We start from the raw sequence: 8,874 nt of genomic DNA, 5'->3' as shown, positions 1-8,874 counted from the left end.
TGGTGTTATGAATTATGGGTAGCAGAACGGAGTAGCAGAGATTAGGATACCAAGGAAAGGGGAATTGTTACTAATCACTGAGTTGCATTGGCAGGATATTGGGTTGCAGAAAGAGTTTAGAAGGGATTGGGGTACCTAATACAGGTATCCAGACAGTTTAGCAGGGACAAGAATCCAAAGACAAAGTGAAAGACTAAAAATTGTGAGGGATTAGGATGTGGCACAATCAGGGTAACAAGGTCATGGGTGTGCAAACTGGGTAGCCAGTACTAGGATAGAAGCAATTGGCATGGTAGACTGTTGTGGTGTAGAGCTCAGGAATTCCCTCTCCGGTTTTTGCTGTTAGATCTTTAGAGAACTACTGCTACCAGCTCATTGTCAGCATGTTGGTATGAGGCATGTGCCATCCATAAATGTCTACTCCAAGTAGATTGCATTCTTTGACACGAGCTATAGGAATTTTGCCCTAAGCATCCTGAGGGACCACACTCCACAATGCTGCAGAACAGGCTCCAAATAGTAAGCTGCAATCAACTTTTACAAACCTTACTGCTCCTCTCTAAAATCAATTATCATGATAGCAAAGATCTGAGGAGTGCTCAGCAGCAGTGCTCTGGGAAGCTCTCACTTCTTACCCTGGCATTCTGGGAGCTCATTTGAAATGGTCAAGAGCACTTGCTCTGTCTTCTCTGTCGAGGTGCTCATCACCTTCAAATGTCTCTCCTTTTCCTCCAAGGTAGCTTGCTTCATCTCCACATACTTTGATTTCTGCTTTGCATCAACCTGTGGCTTTCACACCAAACCCTTCCAATTTCCCATCTGCCACTTTAGCTGTGAATCTGGCACAATAAACTACATGTAACTTCTGTATCTGTTTATCAGGATTTAATCTGGAATCCAAGGTGGTACTAGGCAACCAAAAACATGGGTAGCATTTTAAAACTCCCCTGCCAATCACTGCTCATTGAGAAATGAGCAAATGTGCTGTGGTCCGTCTCTCCTCCATTTCTGGTTCAGTAGAATAAAATGAATCACAGTGGGGCCACCAGAGAGGTACTATGGCAGCAACTGAACCAATCATAGATAATTTAGTGAGGGGATATGAATCAAATGTAGAAGGGAAAATGCACAGATTTATTTTCCTGATCTACCTGTCCATTGAGTGGCATAGTCCATTTCTAAATATGATTTCTTGTACTATTACGCTTTTGCTTTCAATGTTTTGGGAAATGACTTACTATCATTTGCCTAATCTTGTGCATACACTCTATTCTATAACAAAATCCATTCTATCAATTTCTAGTCTGGTGGTTTACGTTTCTAAATTTTTGGCTTCTATAAATTCAAGGAGTTCATATTTACATATGAATGTTTTTAGGAGCAAGACTAAATGTTCGCTTGTATATTCTTGACACTCGCTAAAAATTTATTATATAATTATATATACATGCATATGCATATACAATTTATATAGATATGACACACATATATGAATATATGCATATATATATACACACATACATATTTTTGTGCTAGTAGAAGGAATTAAATTTAGGGCTTAGTTTCTTTTGGTTTTGCTTTTTGCTCAAGGTTGGCACTCTTCCATTTGAGCCACAGCTCCACCTGTAGCTTTTGGTTCTTAGCTGAAGATAAGAGTCTCATGGTAAATTTTACTTTGTCTTGAAAATATGATCCTCAGCTTTCAGCTTTCTAAATAGTTAGGCTTAAAGGCATGCAGCACTAAAACCATCCCTATTGTATTTAAATTAAAAATAAATTTAAATAATGATAACTTGTGTTTTCAAATAAATATTTTTCCTTTAAACTAAAACAAATTGCTTATTTGTTTTTCTTATTCCAACTCACCTACCAAGAAATGAAAGAAAAAATGCAAAACTGAAGAACCTCTGAATGTAACAATTCTCAAGCTTGCTAGCCACAGTTTCTTTGCTGGGAAATAGAAGAGGGTGCTATTGACTACAGGAAAAGTGGGAGAACATGCTCTTCACTGAAGCTGCTGAAAGGCTGATGACAATGAGAACAAGCAACTTTATGCAGGAAATGTCATAAATGGTATGCTGTGGTCGGCTGACTCTCGTGGATAAGTGTAGCCAATCTTAGAGGATGTTCATAGCGATGAGGAGAATAATGAAAGGTGAATATGTAATTAGAGAGGTGTGCTTTCTTGAAGATGAATGTCCTTGATGTTGCTAAGCTTGCCATCCATCTTGAACGCTCTTGCCTTGCTGCTGGCCCTTTTCAACTGTTCACCCATTTGCTTCAGCTGGGCCTTCTTTTAACTTAACACGGTTATGACCTCCATATGGTCCTGGTAAGTTATGAAAACATAAAGCTCCATTATTACTGCATCTCTCTTTTTTACTTTTATTTGTTCCACTATGAGAACTTCAATTCAAGGCCTGGGCACGGTGTTTTAGCTTTATCTGTTAAGGCAGTGCTCTATAACTTGAGCTAAAGCTACATTTCCATGGTTTTGAGGACTAAAGGGAGATTTTCTCTGGACTAGATTTGAACTTCAATCTTCAGTAATCAGACTTCTGAGTTGCTAAGATTACAGATTGAGCCATTAGTGCCCAGCCTTCAAAAGCATTTATTCCTTAGCCACAAACATGGAGTGACTCCTAAAAAGTTTTGTAAATGAGAAATTCTCATCATATGTGATAGTTAATGCAATTTCACAGGGAAAGGTTGGAAAGTCAAGAAAGGCTCACTAAACATATTCAAATTATGGTTTCTTCTTACTTTCTTGATGTAACAGCCCCACTGATTTCTCTCATGGATATCTTCCATTCTAATTTACTTGGGAATTCACAAGTGTATATAACTCAGTTTCATTTAACTATATGAATACCACTCTTGTTACATGTATTACTGAGCAGCATTACATCTGAGGCCTAGTGACTATCTGAAATCATCAACTTCACTGTAGATGACCTCTGTTCTTGTGCAATAACCTTCACTGATCTGAGACACCAAGATACTTCAGGAGACCCAAGCCAGTCCTCCTATCTCACTTGCCAATGCAAACAAAGCAACTGTTCTCTTCAACCCTTATAGGAAACATGCCTGTAACATGTGATTCTCAGCAGTGAGAAGGGTGTTCAAACTACACCTGCCTGGACACTGCTGGCTCACCTTCTGATACTTCTCAAGCCTTTCTTCAATGATGCTGTCTGCTGTCTGTAGAACTGTTGTCCATCTACATCAGCCATCCACACAGCTCCTTATTCTCTTCATTGAATAAGAACCACGAATTGAGTCTGTCTACAATCTCATCTTTGCTGATAGTCACATGCAAAGAAAAATGCATTTGGCTGTTGAAGATAGCAAACACTCCTTTTAATGGACTGTGCATTTCATTCATTTTAGTCAGCAGCTTTGAGGTCTTACATCTGTGTTTCTTCCTCTTAAAAACCTAGGGTTCAACATCCTCATACATTGTCATACTTTTGCTGAAGTAACAACTTTTTTTGAACAACTGGACTTTTACCCATTGCAAATCTGTTACTAACAGGTCACAGCAAACCTTATAAGCAAGAAAGGCTGAATATATAAAGCACCAGATAAATTCTTCTGCTTTATGTCCTTTCAATATTGATTTTTGAGTGATGATTTAATTCTGATATTTTCCCTTTTAAAATTAATCAAATTCTAGGGCTGGGAAAGTGCCTCAGTGGTAGAGTGCTTGCCTTGCATGCATGAGGCCCTGGGTTCGATTCTTCAGCACCACATAAAAAAGAAAAAAAGCCAGAAGTGGCGCTGTGGCTCAAGTGGTAGAGCGCAAGCCTTGAGCTGAAGAGCTGAGGGACAGCGACCAGGCCCAGAGTTCAGGCCCCAAGACTGGACCCCACCAAAAAATTAATTAAATTCTTATCTCATTCAGGTCACATGTCCTGCTTATTTAATTTAAAAACTATAATTCACATCATACTAAAACCAAATATTTAAAATACAACATATTAGAAGATTACAGCCACATATAAGATGGAGGATATATACATAGCAAAATAAAAGAAATCTTAAAACAATGCCCATCACTCTTTTGTTCCCACACTTCTAATCGAGCAGGGTGATTTTACCTATAAATCATGGAAATGTCACTTCAATCCAGTCTACTCTACACAGGCTAAGCTAGAAATACCCAATGGCTCATTGCTTACAAACAACCCCAGCAAGTAGACTTTATTTAGCAGAGGATTCTCCTTCCTACAATGATAAATGGATTATGCTAATAAATTTGAAAGTAAATAGTTCAAAACAGCCTGGCTAACAGTACAAAAGGATTCTGAGGTCTTAAAAAACTTATAATACTTCCAGTTAAAAAGTGGCCACAGAAGGTCCTTTGCTAAAGTTTTATCGTGCAGTTCATAAATAGGTAAGAAAAATGAATTTTCTTCTTACCCACAAAAACCTCGCCAAGACAGAGTGAGGCAAAATTAAAAAATGTAGCACCATCTAACCATCCAAATGTGTTGAAAAGACTTGAAAGTCTATCCCTAGAAAGCTCTTTGTTTCCATCACTCTGACATGTATTTATTTCAGCTTTTAAAACTCTAGTCTTTCATAGCTCTGAATTCCTAATTAATCTCACAATGGCTCTACATTCTTCTCTTCTGCTCTACATTAATTTTTGGAGAACTTTCCTAGGAGACCAAAAACTTTCTTTTTGTATAAAATTTAAATAACAAGCTTAAATTGACATTTCAAAATGAGACAAGCATTTTTTTTTTTTTTGGCGATCGTAGATTTTGAACTCAGGGCCTGGGCACTGTCCCTGAGAATATTTTGTTCAAGGCCTGTGATCTACCACTTTGAACCACAGTGCCACTTTCCACTGAATTTTATGTTCTTAAAGATCTTTAAGACTACTTGAAGCCTTAAATTTGCTTTGATTTTATCACTTATATAAACTGTCTAATACACTAACCCGGACTATCCTGAGTAGAAGTGAACAGCTAAGTACCCGTACCCTCTTGAGTTCAAGCAGTTAATCTGATAGCTTCTAATAGTTTATAAAACCCACTACTTCTAAAAAGAAGCTGATTATATGTTTATGTAGAGGAGCCCAATATTATCCCAGCTGTTAGGCTCAGATGAGGTGTTGCTCAAGCAAGGCTAGAGGCTTCTCAACATACAGACAACACTTGTCACCATCTAAACAATAATAGCTGAACCCCATTAGAATACCATCCCTCTCATTGTTCTCCTCCCTGATGAAGTATGTTTTAAAACTTTCCATAAATATGTACAGACTTGCAGCATCCAGTGCTGTGGAAACAAGGGGTTGTTTCTGTTAAGCATGCAATTGCCTTCTAAAACTACAGAATCTAAAGGAACAGTGGAGAAGCAGGGATCCCACTGAAAAGGAACTTTAACAAAATTAAAGCTCCTTTCTAACATTGGAATTTTGGGACATTGAAGTTTCCTATATGCAGACTTACTGACTTACACAAAGGAGTAAGAATGTGCATGTTCTGTGCAAAAGTTCTATCTGTTCTTTGCCACCACCATGTCCTCCTCCACGATGTGCTGGCTCAGGTTGGTCTTCATATTTGGAAGTTCTTTCAAAGTTAGAGTTCATGCAGCCAGTGAATTTTCTAGTTCCTGCATTTAAACACAAGAAAGAGGATTTAAAGAAAATCTTCAACTCAAGCTGCTGCTGTTCTCCCACATATAAGCACTTCCTCTTATTAGACTCAAGAGGAGGAGGACCAGTCAAGGAAAGGCACCTTAGGAAAGAGAAACAGCCCTGGCCTCTTGAAGACCTACCTTGGTGGCCAGCCTCAAACCAAGTTGTTCTGAAAGGAACATTTCTTCCTGCACCCCTTTTCATTGCCTCAGTTAACTCCCTAATGTTTATACTCACTCTGATATAAAATATAGGTAAACACTTCAATTTAGAGGATAGTGAAGTTAATATTTAGTTGAAATTTTAATAATGTTATATATATATATATATATATATATATACATATATATATATATATATAGTGACAAATAGGTGAAGTCCTTTTTAAAAAAAACCAAAAAGTGTTTTGTTGTTGAAGTAGTCATCACATACAATTTCTATTCAACTGGCATTATTTTTAGGTTAACTTTCTAAATGAAAGAGTGTAAGACTTTTTAAAAATATAATTAGTGCAGATATATCAGGAAAAGTTTCATCTGGCTGTGGATACATACTTTGTTGGTTTGTCTATTTTTCTTTGTGGTGGCTATAAAATTCAGCATATTAGGAAAACTAGGCAAACTATCACTAGCCATACCTGTGATTATTTTTGTGTTCTGTTTATTTTATTTTTTTTGTGCTGATCTTGAGACTTGCACTTATTGCATGAGCACTGTCCTTAAGCTTTTTCTGATAAAGGCTATGACTCTAAAACTTGGGCCACAGTCTTACATCCAACCTTTTGGTTGTTAGTTGGAGATAAGACTCAGACATTCTGTCATTGGGCCCAACTTCAAACTGAGGTTCTTATGTCTCACCCTCCATAATATCAAGGATTATTAACATGAGCTACTGTTAGCCATATGTGTTTTTTTAAAGCATCTGTCAATAATAATGATTGAAAATAATAGAAAGCTATTATTATAGCTAAAGGCTCAAACCTGTAATCCCAGCTATTTCAGACCTGAGATCTATAGGATCATGGTTTAAAGCTAGACTGGTCAAACAATTCAGAGTATGTTATTTTTTTTTAACACGCTGTCCCCAGGGTTTAAATTCAGGCCTAGGCACAGTATATGAGTTGCTTTTCATTAAGGGCAGTGCTCTACCTCTTGAGCCACAGTGACACTAGAAGCGTTTCCTGAGTAGTTTATTAGAGGGAAGAGATAAGGAGACTGCACAGTCTGGCTCTGAACTGCCATCCAAAAATTAATCCTTCAAAGTAGTAAATCAGTGATTCTTGCCTTCAATTAAGCAACAAAAAACCTGAAGGTCTGGCTCAAGTGGTGTAGGGTCAACCTTGCTTGGAAAAAGTTAAGGAAATTCAAGCCTCAGTATTGGCACATATGTACATAGAAGCACTCACATACATACATATAAAGGGTCCTATACTCAATTCCATGGGATGAAAAAAAGAGATAAAAATATTAAATTAAATTAGGACAAAAATAAATAATTTCCATTGTTAAAAGAAAAAACTACTATAGCAGGGTGGCAGTGGCTCACACATGTAATCCAACCTACTCAGGAGGCTGAGATCTGAGGACTGTGGTTCAACTCCAGGCTGGGAAGGAAAAGCCCATGAAACACTTATCTCCAAATAACCACGCAGAATTCTGCAAGTGGCACTGTAGCTAAAATGGTAGAGCACTAGCCTTGAGTTGAAGAGCTGAGGGATAGCACGCAGGCCCAGAGTTCAAGCCCCATGACCAAGAAAAACAAATAAACAAAAAAATTGCCATAGCTGATCGTCACTTAGGTGGTAGAGTGTTTCTTCCCATAAATGAGGTATGAGTTCAATCCCCAGTGTTGTTCATACCAATACAATCCAATAAAACACACTAAGAACTATCTAACAAAAAATACATCATACATTGTAAAGGAAAATTAACACTTACAAAAATAATTGAAATAGAGCTAAAAGAAAAACCATGGCTCAATTGTGAACAGCAGCACACAGCATCAAGTAGGTATTAATTTCCATCAAAACAATCTATACATTGAATGCAATAGTATGATGTCTTCATAATAATTTGTATAGATTGGATCAATCTAGGAAAAATAAGGAAATTAGGAAAAATAAGCCTTGAGGAATGGCAGACAGGAAATAAGAAAGAAACAAAATATTTAGAAACAGGCAAACACTTCTTCTTTGCTTTTAAATAAACCCTGAGAAACAACAAGATGCATTCTTCATCTTAAGGATAAACATCTGTTGTATGGCAAAATGTATTTTTTCCTGGAAGACATATACTAAAGGGTGAGTTGCCAAATAAATAATCAAGAACTCAAAATGTGTAACACCAAGAATGATAAAGAGCAAAGATAAACAATTATCTATATGACTTTATGACAGACCTTGTTTTATCAGAGAAACTCCCCTGATGTCAAACAGCTCTATGCTTCTCTCAGTGACAGCACCCACATACTCCTTTTGATGAGTTAAGAAGTTTAAGTTTAATTTCAACTAAGATACAAATCCTGTTTTTGCAATTAATTAGATTAAATTAGTAGGAAAGGTACTTTGTTTGCAGTAACAATTACAATATGATATATAGAAATGGCTGTGGCCAACACATTTGTGTAGTTGTGTAATTAGATATCTTTATGGTGGTGTTATAGAATTTTAATAAATTACTTCAAGCACAAGGAAAAAGTGTGAGAAATGTTAGAGTTTTATCCAGAGCAGAGAAAATACCAGGTGGTCTTCAACAAATGTTTTCATTTTTTCTATTCTATTTTTGTGTTGTTTTTTTGTGTGTGTGTGTGTGTGTATGTGCTAGTATTGGAGTTTCAACTTAGTGTCTTGTGCTTTTAATTATCTTTTCCCTTAAGGCTGGTGCCCTACTACATAAGCTATACCACCATTTCCAGGTTTTTGTTATTTATTGGCAATATGAATATCACAGATATTGCTGCTTGAAATCCTTTTGAATCTGGATCCTCAGATCTCAGTCTCTTATGTACATGGGATTAAAGGTGTGAGGCACAAGCGCTCTGAGAGATGCATTTATTTTGTCATATTATGTGGCAAATTACTAGAAATTTCTTTGTTAATCCATTGAATACCAAATATTGTAGGTTAGAAATTTGGGCTGGTAGTTAGGGTGTGGTTGGTCTATAGCAGCTGCTCAGTTTTTAGCAGGGGGCCACCAGGCTATAGTCTCTAAAGGAATGTGGGGATC

The sequence above is a fragment of the Dipodomys spectabilis genome, unplaced genomic scaffold (assembly GCF_019054845.1).
Source record: "Dipodomys spectabilis isolate Male_0828 unplaced genomic scaffold, ASM1905484v1 ptg000622l, whole genome shotgun sequence".
NCBI classification, from domain to species: Eukaryota; Metazoa; Chordata; class Mammalia; order Rodentia; family Heteromyidae; genus Dipodomys; species Dipodomys spectabilis.
Note: the sequence above shows the minus strand (reverse complement) of the source record.